At 42.7% G+C, this 21,475-nt stretch overlaps 1 protein-coding gene across 2 annotated transcripts in view; it reads left to right on the top strand.

Annotated features, from left to right (window-relative positions):
• Positions 1-3,847: 3,847 nt before the first annotated feature.
• MTUS2 (microtubule associated scaffold protein 2) overlaps positions 3,848-21,475 on the top strand; it is a 276,732-nt gene continuing 259,104 nt past the window's right edge. For both annotated transcript variants that reach the window (XM_069012620.1, XM_069012610.1), the window contains exons 1-2: positions 3,848-3,922; positions 12,596-12,669. The gene's annotated coding sequence lies outside the window, so the exon portion shown is untranslated. The remainder of the gene's footprint in view (positions 3,923-12,595; positions 12,670-21,475) is intronic.

Below are 21,475 nucleotides of genomic sequence, written 5' to 3'. Positions count from 1 at the left end.
GGACAAGTATGTCAGCACTCCAGTTTTACCTGGTGTAACTGAAGTTTAAGACGGCACTTAAACAAAAATAGCTGCTAGGATTACAGTAATTACTTAAATAAATAAAAAACCAAAACAACAAAACCAAACCAACAAAAGAATATATATATAAAAAATCATACTTTCAGCTCCAATAATTTTGCTCATAAAGTGTGCGTGGGCCAGATGTTGAAGGCTAAGGAGAAGTTCCCTTTGGAGACAGCAGTTTATGCATCTTACCTGGTCACAGCTGGGCACCAGGCAACTGCATGTCTGTGCCCCCAGGCAGCAGCTCCATTCCTTCTCCTGTGCCCTCAGCAGCGCTTGCAGCCCAGGAGCTTTTCTGTGGACCCTTCCTCATGCAGACCCAAGCTGCACCCTCCCTGCTATAAAAACGTTTTAAAAATCTTCTGGAGCTAATAGCCTTAATATGATGTTGCAGCTTTTGTAGCTTTATCTAAGCATAGGAGGGAAGGCTATTTTTTCCCCTGACTTTCATCATTCCCAGATAATCTGCAAAGCTGAACACCGATTGTGTCTCTTGCTTATTTCTGCAGAGAAATGAGCCTTATGCAGCTTTCTGGCATCACTGGCTTTGTATTTATCACTAAGTAAACAGAGCCAGGAACTGCCACGGGCAGACTGGCTATATCCATGCTGCATAGTGCTTGATCCTGGTCTCCCATCTGGTGCCCCTGTGGCCCTAAGACATTGGTATTAATGCAGAGATGTTTCCTATTTTTTTTTCTTCCCAACCTATACTGTCTGAGAAAATGTAAAGCTGTGCAGCAGCCCACAAGAATTGTTGTTTTATTGCATGAAATGGTGTGTATTGCATGAATTGGAGTGAAGTTTGTGGCTGAGAAGCCTCCTATGACAAGAGCTGGCAGACTGCGTAGGGTGAAGGAAATGGGAATCACTGCAGTCCCATCTCTGCTTCTTGCTGGGGAGAGTCTCTCCTGTATGCCAGCCCACAGGCTGTGCCCAGGCACTGTCTTGCCGTGCCAGGCTACATGGCATTGGCCTTGCAGCCCACTTACCATTAATCAGAGTGGATGATAACCACTCCAGCTGGTTCCCTGGTCCCACCCTGACTGTCAGTACAATTAGAGCCACTGAGGGAACCTGGTGCTTGTTTAAACACCAGGGATGAAGCTTGCATGTGCAGCAAAATGTGCCTCCACTGTGCTGATCATCCATGCTCTTAAGGACAGGGAGGGAAGAAGACCTGCGGGGCTTGTCAGGTCAGCCGTGGCCAGGGCATGTGGTTACTCCACTCCCCAATTCCATCAGGGCCCTATCCAGTCCAGGGTGGTCCAAGGCAGGCTGTCCCTGCCCTGGGCCAGGGCCTCCTCACTGCCCTCTATTTCCAGGTCTGTGTGTGAGGCTATTCTGCTGCCTCTCTGTAGCTGCAGCAGCTTGTTCCTAAACACATCAACAAAGTGGGTTCAGCTTGAAACTGCTCTGCCTACTTTTATAAAAGCCATCCACTCTTCAGTTTCTCATCATTTTCTTTTACTCTTCGCAGCACAAACAACAATTCTTTTGTTATGCCTTCTGCTTGCTGGAATCGCATAAGAAATCTTTTGTTGAACATTTGTATAGGCTAGAGATCTCTCCTTCAAATGTTGAAGAAAAACAAGTTTATGTGAATTATCTACAGCAGATAATTTCAGTTCTGCACAGGGTCTAAAAATAAAGTGAGGCCCACGTTCTACAGCTAAGTAGCTTTTAATTAAGCGTGATAACAGCATGAATTATCTTTTAGAGTGCAATAGTTCCATGATCAGAAGTCAAGTGAAGGGAGCAATGATTATTTGCAAAAATGATTGAGGGAAGAAACTTGATGCTGGCATGTATTTGGGGTTTTTTCCATCTGATAGATCTTTCCAGGGTGATTAATATTTTGGGTAAATTTGGACTTTCTCTGTTATTGTTCCTGTTTTAATAGAGCCAGTGGGTCCTTTCAAATACTGATGTAAAAGAGGGCAGTGAAAGTCCTCATCAACGGCTTCATGGTAATGCCTTTGGACAAGACAAACAGCAAGCTGCTTTTTGAAAATCAGTGGCTGAGGTGCAGGATGGTTTTGTTCGCTTCTTCAGCGAAGAGAATCCCCTCTCCTTATTTTACTCATAGATAAGCACAGGGCTTGAACATAAATAATATTCTGAATTGTGAGCTGAGGTGCAGCCACATCTCCTGTCCTGCCTGCTTTGCGGGCAGGCAAGAGGGTTCATGTCCTAAACCACCACAGATAAACCAGCCAGTGCCTGGTTTGTCAGGGTTCTCCTTTGTGCCAGCCAGAGAGATGCTCTCAGTGACTTTACCAGCTAAGATCCTTTATCTTCATTGTCTTTGTAACTGAAGCGTAGCATTTAGTCCAGCGTGGTGTGGCTGGGGGGGAGTAACACAGCTTTATTCAGCAGGAAGACAAACCTTAAAGGAAGGTCCTTTAAGGATAAGAGACACCCTTATGGTGCCACAGGGATGGTACTTGGCTCTTCAGATTGCAGACAGATGCAAGCACAGTGTGTTTGAGCACAGGCAGGAATAAGGAAGTTATTGTGTGCCTGGGAAATAAGCATATATCCTGTGACAGTGACTGTCCTGCCGTACGAGGCTGTAACACCAGCCTGACCAGGGAGGCACTGGAAAAGTGAAGCCTTTCCTCAATACTGTACTGAATCCTAGCTGCCAAAGGGCCAGACTGGCACTGGGATGCAGGCAATGGACATTTCTTCTATGTCCCCCTAGACTCCTAGGCACTTGCTGTCTCATACCTCTGTGTGAGCTCCTGGCTGTTCTCCCGGTGTCTCCAGGCATCACTGCAGGGGCTCCCAGAGAGGAGGATGCTGTGTATCATCTGGCTGGCCTCAAAAACTGGGAATCCCTTCATCACCCCCTCCTGAACAGATAGATCTTCATGCATTTGCCCAGAGGACTTAATAAAAATTAATTGAGTTGCCCAGCATTAGACACAGATCATAAAATTCCCATCTGATCTCGTGCCTGCTGCCGATTTTAACAGCTGATTGAAACAATGAGCGCTAGCTCACCGGGAATGTAACAATGCCCACGGAGAGAGATGTAGCACGGGCTGTAGGTGTAGATAAGGTTTTAAATGCACAATAAAGATCTTCTGCCTGTACCACAGAGCTCTCTTTGCTATGAGAGTAAGACCCCTGGGCTGCAGTTTAAGCATAGCAAAAGTGATGGAGATTACCCTTCGAGTTACAAGTTTTGCTGAAAAGCAAATTTGTGTCTCTGCTCGCGTATTTAGTTATTTATTTTTCTATTTTCCTGCTCATTTTAAAGTGAAAGAGAAATGAACTCGGAGCGAGGGAGAACTGGAGGGCAGCCAGGCAAGGAGCAGAAAAGCCGTGCCACGAGCAGGTCCCGTTTCTGTCTGATGCCATTTGAGGCACTGCTACGCAGACGCTGACCCTAAACGTGTTTTTTTCCCTCTCATAAAGAAACCCCATTCGATAACCTACTAACACCGACCTACGTGCTTCCCAGGGCGCTAACCTGGGAAAAAACCAACCGGGGAGCGCCAGGAGCCTGGGAAAAAACCAACCGGGGAGCCCCACAACCGTGCTCGCGGGCGCTGTCTCTGTGGCGCGTCTCGGTGCCGTGCGGCGGTGCCGGTGCGCTGCCCGGCGGGTCCCCGCGGGTCGCCGCGGCCGCGGTGCGGGCGGAGCGCGCAGCGGGCGGAGCGCGGTGCGCGGTGCGCGTTGGCCCGCAGGGGGCGCCGCGGCGCGGGCGGCGGCGGGCGCTGCTGGGCGGCTGCGCCCGCTATAAAAGCACGGCCCGCGCACGCCCCGCGTCGTCCGCCCGGCCCGGCAGCGGCAGCGGCGGCGGCGGCAGCGGCAGCAGGCGGCACCAGCACCGGCGCGGAGGCAGGTGAGCGCCGCGCATCCCCCGCTGGCTCCGCTCCCGCCTCGTGGGTCTGCCCCCCCCCCCCCCCCCCCCCCTCCGTGCCCCGCATCGCCCCGGGGCTGGGGTTGCTCCATGCTCGCCGTACCCGGGCGGTCCCGGCTGCGCCCCCGGGGTGCTGGGAACGGGATATGGGCAAAAGCTGCAGGAGCGGGGGGGCTCCCGCGTGCGAGGGGCGCGGCCAGGCTGGCGGCTGCTCCTGTACTCCTGGTGCTGGCACGAGGTGGGGGAGTGAGCCCAGGCTATCGGGGTGGATAATATATGTGGTGAAATCTATTGAGACCAAAGTTCTGGGGATGCCAATAACCGGACTGGCTTGAGCGGGCTTCGCTCTCCGTGCGGCGTCTGTGCGCGAATCGGAATTGCCAGCTGCACGCCAGCAGCCTGTCAGCGGGGCGACAGAGCCTCGGGGAGCAGGGTCCCGGGAGGGCTGGGGATCCCCGGACACGGCCGAACCTTCGGCATGGGCGAGCGGAGGGCTCAGGGCAAGTGCCGAGCTTCTCGGCAACCCGCGGGCGCGCAGGGCTGAAACTGCTATTCCTCTCAGCCCTTTCCATGGCATATAACAGCATCCCATTGTTTTTCCGAAAAATGATGGAAGGTAAAGCAGCTACTATGAATAAAAAGCAGCGTTTTTCTAGGAAGGGAAAGCTAAACATGTGGAAGATAGGGCAGCGAATCCAGGTCTTCCTACTCGAGTAAAATGCCTTTGCGTGAAGAGCTGTTCATCTAGGTCGGTCGTTTCCAACTCTGTTTAAATGAATACGGGTACCTTTTTCCTCTTTGCTTTATCTCCCTTTCTGTCCGGTCCCCATCCCTGCCTCCCGAAGGTGCAGAGGAGGCTCCTGTGCCTTCGCACCAGCCTGTACCGGCTCCCTACAGGTACCTCTGCTAGGGAGCCAATGATGCCTGATTGCTCTAAACATGAAAAGAGTAAGCTAGCAGGAGCCTTGACATTTATCATTGCATTAAAAACTGCAAAGATTAAAAAAAAAAACAACAAAAAAAGGCATCTCTCTGCGGGTCAAACATTAGAAATATTTACTTATACTAAGGCATCGGTAGCAAAATCATTTGCATGTCAAGTGTTTGCATGCAGGTTAACTTTGCAACGGGTGACTGCATTAAGGAGGCACTTGGCAGCCGACGAGCTGGGTGTAATGTGATGCATAAATGCTTTGTTTTGGTTTGTGTGTGATTTCATGCAGGGATGTAGCGTTTGTGGGTTTTATCATTTCTTGTCCCCAATTTCAAGCAGGGTTGTGGGCTTTTCTGTATCCCATGCTACGTAAACCCTTTACCAGTCTGCCTGTTTCCAATGCAATTAAATATACCCAGCTACTTGTGTCCTATCTTTGCAATCTGTTGTGGAGAGCAGCGCAGCCTGTGCTGCCAGAGAGCGGTAGGAGCGAGCTACGTGTGTGCAAATGAGGGTTAACTTCTCGTTCTACGGCGTTTAGCATTGCCTTAATTTCTGGAGAATACGGTCCTATTTTAAGGTACAGAAGGGGGATTCTGTAAGTAATTCTTCGAGTGCTGCACTGTGAGTTTGGAAATTGCTACCTGAGAATGGGTGGGGTGGGGGGACGGATGATGGGATGGGACACTGACACTGAGAAAAATCTTTGCAAGGCTGTGCCCATGTGGTTTATTTGAAGTAGCTTTTCATATGGTACCATGTTTTTCCTTCTATTTGTCTCTTTAAGGACAGAGGTAGGTATTTGGCTATTGATCTAACAAATGGCAAGTGTGGAGTTGGGTCAGATGAGTAGTTTTTCATTTCTTTACAGCAAAGCTTTTTCTATGGTAAAGTTTTCCCGGGTGTTACTTCTTGCCTTAGTGATAGGAACTGTAACAAGCAAGAAAGCAGCTTTAAACTTCGGGTCTTATTTCTGCAATGTGTATTTTTATGCAAAATACATTTATGTAATAGTAAGCAATGCTAGCTATTTAGGAAGATAGGAGAGGAGAGCTAGCAGCAGAAGTGCAGCTCTCCACAGCTGTAAAGCACATCAGAGCCTGTGCAAGGAACTTGGTAACCAGTGAGAATTAGTCCTCTCCCAAGTTAGGAAAACCAAGATTTTCAGCTTGCAGTGTGTGTTCTCTGTTTCTTAAGTTCATGCAGGAAGCACCTGAAATCAACGTAGGACAGAACTGGAGCCTACTGAGAGCTCCAGTTAAATGTGTGCTCTCTGGAGAGTCATACAATGGTAGATAAAGTGAAGCACAGTGAGTAGAGACTCATACACAGTGGTTGGTTTAATATTTCAATGAAGGCTCTGGAGGAGAAAAGATCTAGGCATAATAATGGACATCTGGGTGAAGATATTTGCTGAAATGCCAGCAGCAAACAGTGCAAGAGGATCTCTTTCCCTCCTGCCCTGTCTGGATGCTGAGGTTTGCTAAAAAGACTGTTGAGACACAGCTGATTTAGCAAATGCTTTCCCTAGACAAGTATTGCATTTTATCTTGAGTTATTTATAATTATACTGACATTGTTTAAATGCAACTATTACTAAACCTGCTGTGGTCAGTTTTGTTAAAAAAGTCGTAAGCAGCTGAAATTGGAAAGAAATTAGTAAAGAGGAGCAAAACTTAAGTGCATGGTGGCTTTTTTTGTACCTGAACTTGTTACTGCAAACTCAAACCTGTCTAAATAATCTTTCTTTAGGAAAATAATTCTGATGGATTTTTGTATAACCTATTCTGGCACTACCCTAATATAACTAGCATCCTTATGAGCCTGGGAATGCTGTCATTTTCTGTTGCTGGATATACCTTTGATGCTGTACTCTCTGAAAACCTGATTTGGTTGTTCTGCCCAACCAAATTGCTATTATATGGTATTGTCTTGCTATTCTGGGTTTTTCAGTAGGGAACTGGAAAAAGGATAAGGTCCAAGGTGACCTGAAGGATCTCCAGAATACAACCAAATGCTGAAACCACCTGACTGGCCTCTGACAATGATTTCATAAGAAATACCTTCTTAGGGTAAAGCAAATGGAGAAATGATTAGCTGTTATAAATTGCTGTAACTTCACAACCAAGTGATTTATACTAATTAAATCTCTTCCCCATGTTACTCTGTTATGACAGAGAGCCAGGTCAGTATTTTGCAGCCAAAAGACATATATGTAAAATATTGAAAACATCTGAAAAGTAGTCCAACTATTAACCCAGCACTGCCAAGTCTACCATGTCTACCAAGTGCCCCATCTACATATCCTTTAAATATCTCCATGTATGGTGACTCCACTCTCCTGGCCAGCCTTTTCCAGTGCTTGACAACCCTTTCAGTGAAGAGATTTTTTTCTAATATCCAACGTAAACCTACTTTGGCAAAAACTGAGACCATTTCCTCTTGTTCTGTTGCTTATTACCTGTGAGGAGAGGCCCATCCCACCTCATTTCAACCTTTTTTTCAGCTAGTTTTAGAAAGTGATAAGGCCCCCCGAGTCTTTTTTTCCCCAGGCTAAAAAACCCCAGCTCCCTCAGCTGTTCCTCATAAGACTTGTGTGCTAGACCTGCTGTTTAAAAGACTTCATTTAAGCAGTTACCTTAGTAATTTCTTTATGGGTTTGTATTTTCTTTTTAAATTAAGAGGCTACAAAGCTGGCAGTCAGGCGAACAGTTTCTAAACTCCTGGGATAGTGAATGGTCACGTTTTAGGGCAGGAACTGTTGTCTGCTGAAGGAAAAGTTATTGTCACTTTTGTGATGTAGTGTGGCATAGCACACAGTGCTGCAGAGAAAGTTTGCACCAGTGGTGTATTGACTGGAAGGTGAGGAAATACAACTTCTGTTCCTGTGTAAATGTGATAGTGCTGGTTTAAGACCATGCCTTAGCTTCTTCTCCAAAATCTGGGAGGAGTGTGCTGGCTTACTCTTGCAGAGCATTTGGGGACTGTGGATGGTGAAGTCTGTTTTGTTCCAGCAGAGGTCTCAACATCAAAAGTCTCTGAAAATGGCTTAATCTTCAGAAGCATCTGGTGTAGCAGCAGTTACCAGGCTTTTGCTGTTAGTGACATAACTTGCAGATCAGTGATTTTATGCAATCCATAAAACTAGGAAAAAGCATCAAAATTTTCTTATATTCCCCTCCCAGCCTGCAATTGTGACTCTTAATTTAGATGTTGGTGTAATACAGGTTGCTGCTCCTTATGTGAGCCTGAGGGTTATAAACTGCTTTAAAACAGCTGCTGCATGGGATGCAAAGCTGGAAGAAAGGTTTAACTTGTTCTTTGCGCAGCTGTGAGTCTCACTTCATGGGCATAATCACCAAGCACTTACAAGAGAATGACTTCCCTTTGAAATCATAGCTAAAAAGTAAACAAGCCTCTAAAACACATACTGGGCAAATTTGTTTCTCTATTAAATTTTACTTTTTGAATTTTAACTATTTGATAGCTTATCCTAAATGAGTTGGCTTCCGTGTGTATTATCCTCATGGGGTGCTCTAAGTTATGGCAGAATACTAGGGCTGTCCAAGAGCCAGTCTGGCAGGCAAGGGTAGCTCAAATAGAGATGCTCTGATAGTGCTTTTGCCCTCTGGCCTGTGTTCTCTGCCAAGTTTTGCATGGGGCACATGGAACAACAACCTTTTAAGCCACCTGTGATTTCAGTCTGAGGCAGGTCTCACAACAATTCTCAAATTTGTACTGCCAGAAAAATTCAGAGGGACCATTAGCCAAGTAATGTGTTTCTGTGCTCCAGAGTATGTTAGTGTTACTGAACAAGAATTAGATTGTGATGGGAGAAAAATAGAAAGCTTTGTATTAAGCATTTCTGAGCTTGATGCAGTTTGCTCATGCCAGAATGGTGGGAGGAATTGTGATGAGCTATGCACAGGGAAAGCTGGGAGGATGCTGGGCACAGATAAGACATTTAAAAGTAAATTACACTGGACTGTGCTCAGCAGAGTCATGCTCTAAGGATGGATTTGTTCCTTCTGGTCTATCAGACTGTGGGGATTTTAAGTCCTTCTCTTGCTGATGATGATAAGTTGTTTTGCTCCTGGTGTGGCTTTAAAAAGGAAAGAACAGTAACACAACCTCTAGAAGCAATTTGTGTGAGCTTTGGTGGAATCCAACAGCTGCATGAACAAGGCTAGAAATGTTAGAGAGACCATGTGCAAGTGCTTAGGACAGGTTTTCTGTATCACCATCACAATCTGGATATGTCGTTTGAAGTTTAATGCTAAAAGGATCGCAGCAAATATTTAGCATGAGCACTGAAACTGGACTTTTTCTTCGATGTGCTAAAAGCTTGAGAGGCTAAGAGAATAGATAGGAAATCAGATCTACATCAAAGGAGTGCTTTTCACCTTTTCAGATCTCAAACTAAGAAAACATTAGGAAAAAAAGGAGAAATTCTTTGAGCATGGTTTGTAAGCTGGAAATAAATTAGTAAGTTTCTAAAACAAAACCAGACTGGGCGAAGTGCTAATCTTGGTATGACAGCAGCTTGATCAAATTATCAACCAGGACTTCCTGAAACATCTGCATCTATCCATTGTTGATTTTGGTGGAACGTGCCCCAAGTATGAGTTGAGTGGCTTACAGAAACAATGGAACTTGTTGCATTAATGTGCATGTTTTTTTAAGTAACGTATGTATGCATGGTTGTATCATGCAAAACTGTGTGCATTACCATCAGAATTATTTACATTAATAATTTAAGAAGACAAACTCTTGAGACTGCCAAATGAGCTTGCATTTTTCATTGATGAAAGCCCAAGTGTCAGAGTGGTTCACAGACACCATCCAATCCAAGCAGCAAAGTCCAGGGCCAGGTCCACAGCCTTTATTCATATGAGTAATCCTTTAATGTCAGTAGAACCAACAAGATACTGATGCTGAAGCAATGAAAGCCATCAGGATGGGTTCAGAAGATAAAAGCTGTGCCCTTCAACTGGTGGGAAGGTGGACAAAATTTGCTTTATTTTACTTTTCTGTATCTTGAGTGAAGTGAGAGCTGAGTCATTGTCCCTATAAGCTACAGCATCTTTAAGGTTAGACTTGGATTTAGAGTGGAAAACATAACATTTAGTCTGACAGAATCACACTGTTCATTTTTAGCTGCTCAGCACTTTCAAAAAAATCAAATGACAGAAAAGCTGCCCTGTTTGATTGTTCCTATTACATAATAGCAACGACTTTGGGATTTGAGAGAAGCCATGAGCAACATGTCCCTTACGTAACAAATCTAAGTTGCTTTAATCCCTGCTGTGCTGCTGCTGAGCCTGGGCAGCCAAGAATAGCCTGGGAGTGGTGCTGAGCTCCCCAGGCTCTCCTCTGGGGCTGCAGGGTAGCCTTGGAGCAGAGGTCCTTTGCTCTGAGGGGTTTTCTGCCAACCATGCTTGCTGGATTTACAGTCTGTCTTCTAATAGATTGCAAACAGTGGTTGAAGCAGAACCCTTGCCCTTAAAAAGTCCTGTCTTGCTCCTTATGAGTAGAGCTGATCCTTTCCCACTTCCATTTTTTTTTTTTTTTCTGAAACATTAGCATTTTCTTCCCTTTCCAGCTGAGAACAGACCTTTGGAGCTGGTCCTTGTCAGCCTTTCTTCTATGTGTGGGATGATGCCATGTCCTGATGCCTTGAGGGATGTGCTGGGCTTGCCAGGGTGGGTGCTGTGTGGGAAGAGCTGCAGCTAGGTATCATTCTGAGTTCAGGGGACTCCTGTGATCCCCAGCTTTGATGGGGTGTAGGGGCCTTGTTCCTGCCCTGTGACTTCATGTTCTGGGTGTGGAGGTGATGGATGGCTCATGGAGCAGGAAGGAGGCTACTGTGAAAAATTTGGGGCTTGATGTCTATGCAGAGGGTCTGACCCTTCACTTGAGTCTGTCATAAATTGTCATTAATTAAATTTTTCTAATTAAAATGGGTGGAACAGTGTGGAAGGGCAACTCAGCCCTGCCCAAGGAGTGTGTGTTTGTGTTGCTGGGTGCAGATCCTGCCTTGCCATCTCCATGGGAGTGCTCTGCACTGCCCTGATCACCTGGGCTGCCTTTGGTGTAATTGAGAGCATTTGAAGAATGTTGACATAAAAGAAGCAACATTGTGGGATTGTTTGGGGGGAAGGATTGAAGTAGGTGTGCACAAAGAGACCTGTCTAATTAAAACTGCAGAGGAACGGAGATGGTGGCTAATGAGGCTGAAAATACAACTTAATTTAACTGAGTTGTTTGAAAAGGAGCAACCTGCCTTGCTGGGGAGTGGGAGATGGTGGGGAGAGGGAAATAAAATGTACCTGGAATTTATTATTAAGATAGAGATTTAGTTGCCACTGATGCATGTTCTGTTGAGAGTTACTTTGGATTTGGTATTTTAACACATTTATGTGAAATGTATCATAAGTGGTTACCATCAGCTGCATGTGAACAAACATTTTGAAAGACTATTTGATTAAATCTCTTTCCTAAAATGCTATTTATATCTTCCATCTTTTAATATTTTCTAAGATTTTTAGTTAACTTTTCTGTACTTGGTCTTTTACCACCAAGAAAAAAAGACTGTCATGATCTCCCTGTCTTCCCTCACCTGTCCTTCCCCATTCTTTCTCTCTTGCTTTTTCTCTGTCATACTCTCAGGTCTCATCTAAACTCCACCTGCTCTGCTTGTCCCAGAGTCAGATTCCTCATCCTGGTCTTCCATGCACTCATATGTCTTAACTCTTCGTTCTAATATCTCCTGTCTGTTTCCCATCGTAATACCACTACACGCACATCACTGACATAACAACGAACAACCCCCAGACTCATGAAGTTTTTTCCTCTAAAAATCCCAACCCAAAACCTTTTTAATCTCTTTCTGTTATCTTTTTTAATCTGGTCAGTGCTACTTGAGAGAGTCTGTTCTTGTTTCATCTCTGAATCTCAGCAGTTTGACCTTTTTTTATTGGTAAAAGCACAGCTCATGACATCAAATCTCAGGACTGTCTTTCTTTCCTTCTCTGCCTTGACCTGTTGTATTTTGACACAACTCACATTCTCTGATTCACAGTGTTTAGGTTTTGTGATTGCAATCTTTTCCTGACTTCTGTGAGAAGCTCCTTCTGTGTGCTTTCTGGATGATCTTCCTCACCCTTTCTTGTTTTCATTCTTTCCCTCCATACTTTTTCTGGATGATCTCATCACAAGCAAATGCAGCTAAATCTCCCCAAGAAACACTACATCACCAATATCACATCAAAATGTGGCAAGGGGGCAAGGTGTCAAGTAGCACAGAGTGTCTTTAAAACAACGATCTCTGTAAATATGTTAAAACCTGACTAGGTTTAATCTGTGTTTCCCCTTCAGTTTCTGTATCTAAATTTGACTTGAGTGTTGACTTACTCTAAAGATACTCCAGAGGAAGAGGAACAGAAAATGTGGAGTTGGTTTTACAAAGGTTTTGTATCCTCTTCCCCTTTTGAGAGTAGGTGCATTGCTTCACTTTACTCAGTGCTAATGCAGATCAGCCTATTGTGAGTTAATGCCAGGAAACTTGGACAGGATCCTAATCAGAAGAGCAGGATGTTTAATCTTGAGCACTGTGTTTACAGAAGATTTGATGGTGTATGCCCTTGTTACCTACTCTAATGAATCTTTTGTTTTGGGGTTTTTTTTGTTTGTTTTTGTTTTTGTTTTTTTTTTTTTTTAAGGTTTCTACCTTGGGACTGTCTTCTAAAGCAAACTATCACCAATGGAAGAAAAACTTGTTTTTCCAGCGTTTGGGGTAAGCTTGTCTTCTGTATTATTAATGTCTAATTTCATCTTTTAAATGTATTTGCCACCAAAGAACTCTTTAAAGAAGTCTTTGATTCTTTTTTAATAGGGCTATTTTATCTAATGAACATTCCATTCAATGATTGCATAAACAGTAGAGATAAAAGTGACTGCAAAGCAGACCATGAGGCTTTTTTACTGTGGGGAATTATCAAACAAAAACAGACCTTTGCTTTCCTTATGTTTTTGCTTTGTTTGCTAGGTGTAGTATATACTGAAAATATGACTATTTAAGCCAGTGTACTATATATACCTAAACTAAATCCTGCTACTTTTTGAGGTATTATAACAATATTTGAAGATAATCTTTCATGCTTGGGAAGCCATAACTTTGTTAGTGGGGAGATGACAGTGACATAGCTCATGGTAAAACTGTGCTGTAGTGGTGTGAGGCTGTGTTCATTGTGAGCAATAACAGTGCCTGCTGAAGCCTCTGTGTAAACATCTCCCATAGCCAGGCATGATCCTGTCCCTCAAGTGATAAAACAGCTTGGCTGGAGAAGTTCAGACATCAACATAGCATAAGCATTGCTCTTTCCACTGGGGAGACCCAAAGTCAGAAGCTGTTTCTCTGGTGACAGTTGCACTCAGTCACAAATAATGTGATTATGGCTGTGAAATAAGTGGTCGAACTGGTGTGTTGCTGTCTTCTGGGTGGCACGTGCATCCTGGTCATAATTCTGCAGCACTCAGGTGGCTGAACACCAAAGAACAGCAATCTTGTGTTTATGGGCTCATGGGTAGCTTGTGATGTTCCAGTTCTGTGTGTTCTTTCACATGAAAGAAGAGAATGCACAGTGCAGTGCACACCTTCTCTTTGAGGCCAACATTGCAGGACACTGAGTGATGCGAAGATTGCACAGAAATATTTTTTAATGCATTTCCATTGTTACAAATGATTTCTGGTTTAAAAGCAGTTGTAACTGTGCCTTCTCATCACTGGGGTTGTAAGTCTTGCAGCAATTAGGTGCCTGCTGCAAAACTGGACAAATAAAGTCTCCTGGCCCATTCCAGAGTTGTTTACAGGAATGGCATTTCCAAAACCCTGTGTTTTGTTTTAAACAGAATCAAATAATGTTTGGCAGAGGCAATGGGACTTTCACCTCTGTACTGATCTTGGAGCACAGCTTAGGAGGATGATGGGTATATAAGAGCATAACCCTAATTGCATGAAATTAGTTCTAGTCACAGCTGTGCCTGATAGGAGGCTTTCTGACATGCCATGGAAATACTGTTCTGGCAGTGTTACTGTAAATAACACTTCCCAGGAACAGGTCAAAATGATCTACATGGGAAGGTGTGGATCAAGAGTTTGATACCGCCCCTCCCTATTTGTGCATAGGGATAGATTTTTGCTGCTTTCAGCCAAAAAATCAGAAACTCAGGAAAGTGACTTGATAATATTTTAATAGTCATCCAGTGATTTAACACTGGATTACAGTTGAAATCCCATAGAAATACTCAAGACACTGTACACTGTATCAGATGGATTAAGCATGATTCACTTATTGCATTAAATTCCTGAGGGATTAATAATGTTTGGGTCATTGTTTCCTAGGCTTATGAATTTAAAGACCAAAGGGGACCACATGAATATCTATTCTTGCCTACTATGTGGAGGTCAGAGGAATTCACAGTATTTCAGTAGCAGTCCTTTAATTTTTCTTTATTTAGCATATATTTCTGAAAGAGACCAGGCCTTGATTTAAAGGATGCCAACAGTAATCAATCTACCATGTCACAATTAAATTTTTTCAGTAAATAATGAGCCCTGCCTTCCAAGACAGTCTGTAGCTCTTTGAGCTTCCTAGTGGTGTACTTCATTTTTTTCATGATGGCCTGACAAGGATTCTATTATCAGGATGTTGATTCTCCCTTTAGTTACTCATTTAGCTAGTCACTTTTGAAATTTACTTGCTATGAGCAGTGTTGATTTAGCATAGTGAATCTTTTGATTCAGGATTTTATGTATAGCATGACTTTAAATTTCTGCATAGCGTGAAATTAGGGCTAGAAAGATGTCCTGTCAGCACATACCATTATCAAATGATGATGTCACTGCATACAAATGATCGGATTTACATGACCAGGCCTGTTTTCCATACAGCTGTGTTGATTGGTGTTAATTATGTGACTGTCTTTCAATGCCTTATTGATTGTGTCCCATGCTAATCTTTCTCTGCTGTTGCTTACTACTGATGCCAGTCTGTTCAATAGGTGCTTTGCTTATCCCACTTAACCCTTGTAAATGATGCTTTGATAACAAGTCTTTCCAGTCACCAGGAACCTTTAGTGCACCTATGGCTTTTAAGAGTGTCATTGAATTAAAAGTTAGTGATTCATCTACCCTCTGCTCTTGAATGTAGGGTTTAAACCTATTTAAAGCTCTCAAGTTATAGTGATGTCATTATCACTGTAACAAGTGAATAGGGCATCTTGCATCTTTCTGAATGCAGAGAAGTAGTTGTCAAATAAATCAGTCTTTTTCTGAATTTTTTGATAATTTTTGTCTGGAATGACCAGCTATTGAAGTCATTGTTTGGAATTCTCTTATTATTGATTGTTCCATTTAGCAAGGAGCTCCTATTGCCATAGACCTCATCATAGCTTTTTCACTGGTTTTTTGCTTCCGTTGTTTGCTTGCATTTCTGCAATGTTAATTTGTATTCATTGCTATCAGTGTCTTTCCCCCATCTGTTACCTACTATGCATTTGTTTTACAGGTTTCTCTGCTGCTGCTTTCACTCTCTGTAGCCAGGACTCTTCAACTGTAAAAGCTTCCTTTCATGGCTGTAGTACAGTGACTTTCCTTTTTATTTTTGGAATATAATAAAATATCCCTTAGCAGGTCCTTTTTATATTTTTTGTGTGTGACTATTTTCTCCTGCTCAGTTTTGCACATGATTTGTTTTTAATTTTGAGAAATGGTCTTTCTAAAATATCCAAACAAGTGAATTAGATATTGGTTAAGATTACACATTGTTTTCCGGGTAAGATTACATATTGTTTTCCAGTTGCAAAAGAAATTAGAACATTGCCCTTTGCCTGCAGTGAATCATTATTTTCTAGTTAAATGGTTTACCTGTATCCAGTAGGAGTCCAATATAACATCAGCTGGAGTTGATTTCACTGCTCTCTTGTATTAAGCCATAACTAGAATTTGTAACCTTTTCCAAAGCCACACTTTTAAAGTGGTCCTTCCAGAACAGATCCTCTGCTAGAATAAAATTCCATGTGACAATATTTTTCATACCTTTGAGGATACATGCTTGAGGAATACATCACTTGATGGATTTCTAGCAGACCTCACCCTCTTCTCTCTCAGCTTGTCATTTGCCAGTATTCCACATTCTCCTTTTCATCTTGCACATGTGGTATCCATGGCTTTATCTTCCCACCCCGTTTCTCATAAATAAGTACAGTGCCTTTTAGTGTTTTTCTAAAATCATGTTTGTCTGTTACCTTCTTAACCTTTAAAAGAATTGAGCTTCCTCTTTGAAAAAGGCAATTCTAATATTTACTGAAATGGAGCTCGGCCACTGCCGTTGTAAGCAAGCTTTCAGGGGAATGAACTGTTTGCCCTTTTAAAAAAGAAGCTATTCAAATACCAGCACTACGGCAAAAGCATTGCTTTCTATTTCTAGCTCTGCACTACACCAATCACAAGTATTTTGGCCATTCATTTTGACATGGGGAGGCTCTTGTTTGCTGGTCAGATCTCTCCAGTTGGCAGCTCCCAATCCATGTGGCCTTTTGCAAGCCAGTGGTTGCTGCTTGGCTGCTGACAAGGCAAACTTCCTGAGCTGGAGTTGGTGCTGCAGCTGGCTTTGGGGCTGGCTCTAGGAAGCAGCTGAGGTCAAAAGCTGATAAACGTTCTCTTTTCTCTTTCTTTGTGAAAGTCTTAAAAGTAAAGTCATGAGAAATGGCTGTTTTACTGAGATAACCAGGTAAATTTTTTAGTGAAAGCAGCATGCTCCTAGAAGTTAAATTCTCACTAAATGAAGCAAGTGGCTGGTCATCATGTGATTTTGCTCTGTTGCCAGAAATGACTCACACATCTAGACTTGGGGAGGGTCTGTAAGGAGCTGTACAGATAGAGGAGAGTTCACATGAGGTGATCACATGCAAATGCTTGAGAAAAGCACAGTATAATACTGAAATGTCATCACAAAGGTATTTTGACAACTAAGTGCCATGAGTGGGGAACCTGTAGAATGACTCACTGTATGTATTCAGGTGGGTTATGAAAGCCTTACTCAGCACTGGTGAGGCAGCACCTCCAATCCTGTGTTCAGTTCTGGGCCCCTCACTACAAGAAGAACATTGAGGAGCTGGAGCATGTCCAGAAGAAGGGCAATGGAGCTGGGGAAGGGGCTGAGTACAAGTCCTATGAGGAGCAGCTAAGAGGTCTGGGGTTTCTTAGCCTGGAGAAAAGGAGGCTCAGGGGAAACCTTATAGTTCTCTACAGCTGCCTGAAAGGAGGGTGTAGCAAAGTGCAAGTTCTCCCAGGTAACAAGCAATAGGACAAGAGGAAATGCCCTCAAGTTGCACCAGGGGAGGTTTAGATTGGATATTAGGAAAAGCTGCTTCCCAGAAAGAGTTGTCAAGCACTGAAACAGGCTGCTCAGGGAAGTGGTGGAGTCACCATTCCTGGAGGTTATTTAAAAGATGTGCAGGTGTGGCACTTGGGGGACCTGGTTTAGTGGTGGACTTGGCAGTGCTGGGTTAAGGGTTGGACTTAATGATCTTAAGGGTGTTTGCCAACCTAAATTAATCTATGATTCTGTATTTCAAGTTTCTGGTTTCCCAACTATAACCACACCATTACTTATTTGTTTCTGAGGAGCAGCATCCCAGCTAGAGACAAGTCCACAGAGCAGGAATCAGCCTGTAGATGTTTTGGGACAAAAACACTGTTTTCATTCAGCATTGTGTTGCTTAGTATGAGGATACCTACTCCAAGCATCCTTTCAGTACAAAGGATTAGTCAAATAAAGTGAAGTATATAAACAAGGGTTAAGAAATGATTTGTCTGCAATGACATAATAGCAACAACTTCATAAGCTCCTGGTTTAGCCTACTTAAATAAAATTACTTGCAGAGAATCTTCTGATATGTTAATTGTTATTCATATTGTTTTTCTGAATTTTGAAGCACAGTGTGACCTGGATTTCAAAGTAAAAGTGCATGAAAGCATGCTGAGCTTATTTTTCATAATTAATCATGTATAAGCCAATTTTATGGCAAAACAGATAAATGAGGTGTCAGAGTATTTGTTTGTAAATACTTTGCTTCAAGATGTTAGTGCAGTTGGGTTCTTAGACTGGATTCCCATCTTTCAGTGTAGGATGAAAGCACAACACGTTAACAAATACTGCACTTAAACTCTAAATGGATACACCATAACTGGATCATACTTTTGCTTTAGTTACTGTTGTATGTGTGCTAAAACAGACAAAAAAGCCATGGTGAAGCATTTGACTAATAACAAATGCCTGTGAACATCATATATGGGTAATTCTGCATAGTGGAGTTTAACAGCTGATATGTGCTTTTTAAAAATAGGATTTACTGAATTCTGCTATGGTGTGTCATGGAAAGGTGTTATTTTATAGCTCTCTTCAGTTGTCCCTCTACCCCTGTCTAACAAGTCCAGTCATTTAGTGTGTTACTTATACAGTATATTGAGTTTCAGCATTTCTCCTCATTCTAGCTAGTGCTAGTTTGAATCTTACAGCTCTTCCTCCTGAGGCTGCCAAGTGGTAAAGGCTATAGCTCCAATGAGAGAAAAGAATTTAAACTTTCTCAGTGAACCAGTTTTGAGAAGAGTTTTGCTCAAATGCAGTGTTTCACACTGAGGCAGAGTGATTAAAAGCCTATAGGGGAATCAAGCATGGGAATGGTTTTAAAGAAGATCAAGGGACTGAATGCAATTTTTTCTTCAAATGATGTAATTAAAGTAACAGCATCCTCATTAGCATAATACACTAAATGATAAAAAGAATTGGACAGATGCCTAATCTTGAAATGCTTCTTAATTTTCAAGTTTACATTTTAAAAAGAAAGCAATTGAGATCTGTTGTTTCTAGCTGCTTGCCTGAATCATTGAAACTGCTGCTTGTATAACTTACTGTCTCAAAGAGGGACAAAATACACTAAAACTAATCATGTATTCCAGGATACCATCCATACAATGTCTGTTGTACACATATATAGATACTAGAATATCCACAATACTTCAGGTCTTCCGAGATTGGATGCCTACTAGACAAAAGTACACATTTGGGAAGATGTCCTCAACTGAGGCCATATGCATCCCCAAAGCAGTCCAAAGGCAGCTACCATAAAAATGAAACACTCATATTTTTGTTGATTTTTGATTTCACTTATCCAGAAGGTGATTGATCTGCGTTTCTTATGATCACGTTGAGCCACAGAGAAATGTATTTGAGATTCCCATCAAGTTTAGTTTTTGAGGAGAATTTTTCTGAATTCTTCCAGAAATAGCTTGGTGGTTTTAATGAAATTGTGACTCAAATGTGGCAAGGAGAAGGTGGCATTTATGTTGATTCCTCCATGACTTGCCTATAGTCTGCTCTTGTCCCATACAAGCTGCAATGGTGAAGTTTCTGTTTCCCTCTAAGTTTCATCCTAGTTCTGTTCCTTTACCATCACATCTATAGGCTCCCAAAGGCTTTTGAGATGAACCAAAAAAACCTTTTGGAATCTCACAATTATGTTGCCTCCTGAAAATGTGGGGAGGCTCCTTAGACTGTGCCCAGAGTGCTGAACAAGAGGTGGGTGTGTGGCAGGGAGGCATTTACTCCTTCGTGTGCCCTCATCTATGTGGAGAGTTGTTCTGCACTACCCAGGACTCAGCTCAGGGTCTCCTCAGGGACCCACAGTGCTCTGTACAACACAGTTACTGCTCTGTGTGCATTTTTTTCCAGTAAAAATATGTGAAATATGGTGCTCACCAGAGTATTTGGGCGCACAGGGTCAGTGGTACTGACTTTTGAATTATTCCACGTACAGCCTCAATGCAAGGTAGAGGCTGGCTGCAAATGAATGTCAGATTTTCTATCTAGAAACAAACCTCCTCTTCTCTAGTCCTAAAGCTTCTCAGGTGGAGAGGTAGGAGCCACTGCTTTGTGAAGCTGCTGTGGCAGCCAGAGAACAAGAGAGGTAGGCTGCAGTAGGCATTCTCTACCATAACCATATTCTGCTCCTTTGAAGCTTAAATATTTTGGTAAGTGCAAATCCCAATTTAATATTAGATAAGGAAAAATAATCAGCTGATGAGTAAACCAACAGGTCACTCCAGAAAGTCAGAAGATCTACTGGTAATACTGTCAACTTTGTTGCAGCTGTGTTTGTGTTTGGCATCAAGACTGCTAAGAAAATCGTAACACTGCTCAGAAGATGTTATGGCAGGTAACTTGCTCTGTTTTCATCTTGACCTTTGAAGCAATTTGGACCAAAGACCTGCCTGTTTGATTTTTCTGATGTCATAACACATCGAGCTGAACATGATCCTTTTCTATCCTGCTAGTCTTTTATATATGCTGAAGCAGTAACTGTGAGGCTGGAGTGTTCAGAGCTATAAAAGGCAGCACTATTGATCTTGCAGATACAAGTTCAAAGCACTATCTGGAAATACATCAGTGAATGAATCAATGGTGTGGTACATGCTAGGGTGTGCATTTTTGAGGCAGTGCTGTATCTCATTTGGAACACCGGTGAGTTGCTAACACGAAGACGTGAGCATCCCTACATTTAACTGGCCTGAACACTGGTAGCACTTCAGCCATTCAAAATTCAGTATTGCTGTCTGTAGGACTCTGCAGACTTTCTCAGAGTTTTCTCTGCATGCATCCCTGTTCTCTGCATACTGTGCCTGTGGCTGCTTCATTGGATGTGAGGTGTAGGATGGAGGGTGACCCTTCCTCATCCAGTTCAAGGACTTTGGGATCCAAAAGTGTCCTTTGCTAGCACAGCATCTGGGTTTCTGTATCAGTGAGAAAGATGGAGACAGTGTCACACGGAGCTGTGTTGCTCTGTGGGTTTGGGATCTTGTTAAAGTGTACTTTTTGGGCCTATGGATTCAATTCTTCCCTGAAGTGGACATTGTTATCTAGTCTGTGCTCATGGAGAGCTTGTTATAGCTTGTGCATCCTATAAGGACCGAGACTGAAACGGTCTTCCTTGCTTTCTGTTCGTTTTTTTTGTTTGTTTTTTTTTTTTTTTTTCTAGTAGATTATAATGATATTCATTACAGTGCTACTAATTTTTCTTGCAGGTCTCCTGATATTTCATTATTTTTTTAATGCCTGATTTACATGCATGTTATTTATACGTATGTGTATAATCGTTTTCTAATACCTACAGTTTGAGGGGAAAAAGCTAGGAAAAGCAGTGCAGCTCTCCTTGAAGTCTGAATTAAAAATTGGCAAATAAATGTGTTGTAATTTATTTTCAATGATGAAGGTTTGGAGGAGTGACTAATTTTTAATTGCAGGGGTTTTAATGCAAAATTTCTTCTACTCTTATTTATTTTACTTACTCTTACAGGTAAATAAATGTAGACTCAGTTATTTTTCCTGGTGGAAGTACATAGGATGGTAGCCTGGCATTTATATTTTTCTAGAATTCACATAATTCCTGTCAGATGTCATCTCTTCTGTGTTCCTCTGTTGGGATCTATCACAGCAGTAGCTAGGAGGTTTCCCAGAAACATCAGCAATGATCTTACTTTT

This window comes from Aphelocoma coerulescens, chromosome 1, assembly GCF_041296385.1.
Source record: "Aphelocoma coerulescens isolate FSJ_1873_10779 chromosome 1, UR_Acoe_1.0, whole genome shotgun sequence".
NCBI lineage: Eukaryota > Metazoa > Chordata > Aves > Passeriformes > Corvidae > Aphelocoma > Aphelocoma coerulescens.
This window is presented reverse-complemented; position numbering and strand designations above follow the sequence as displayed.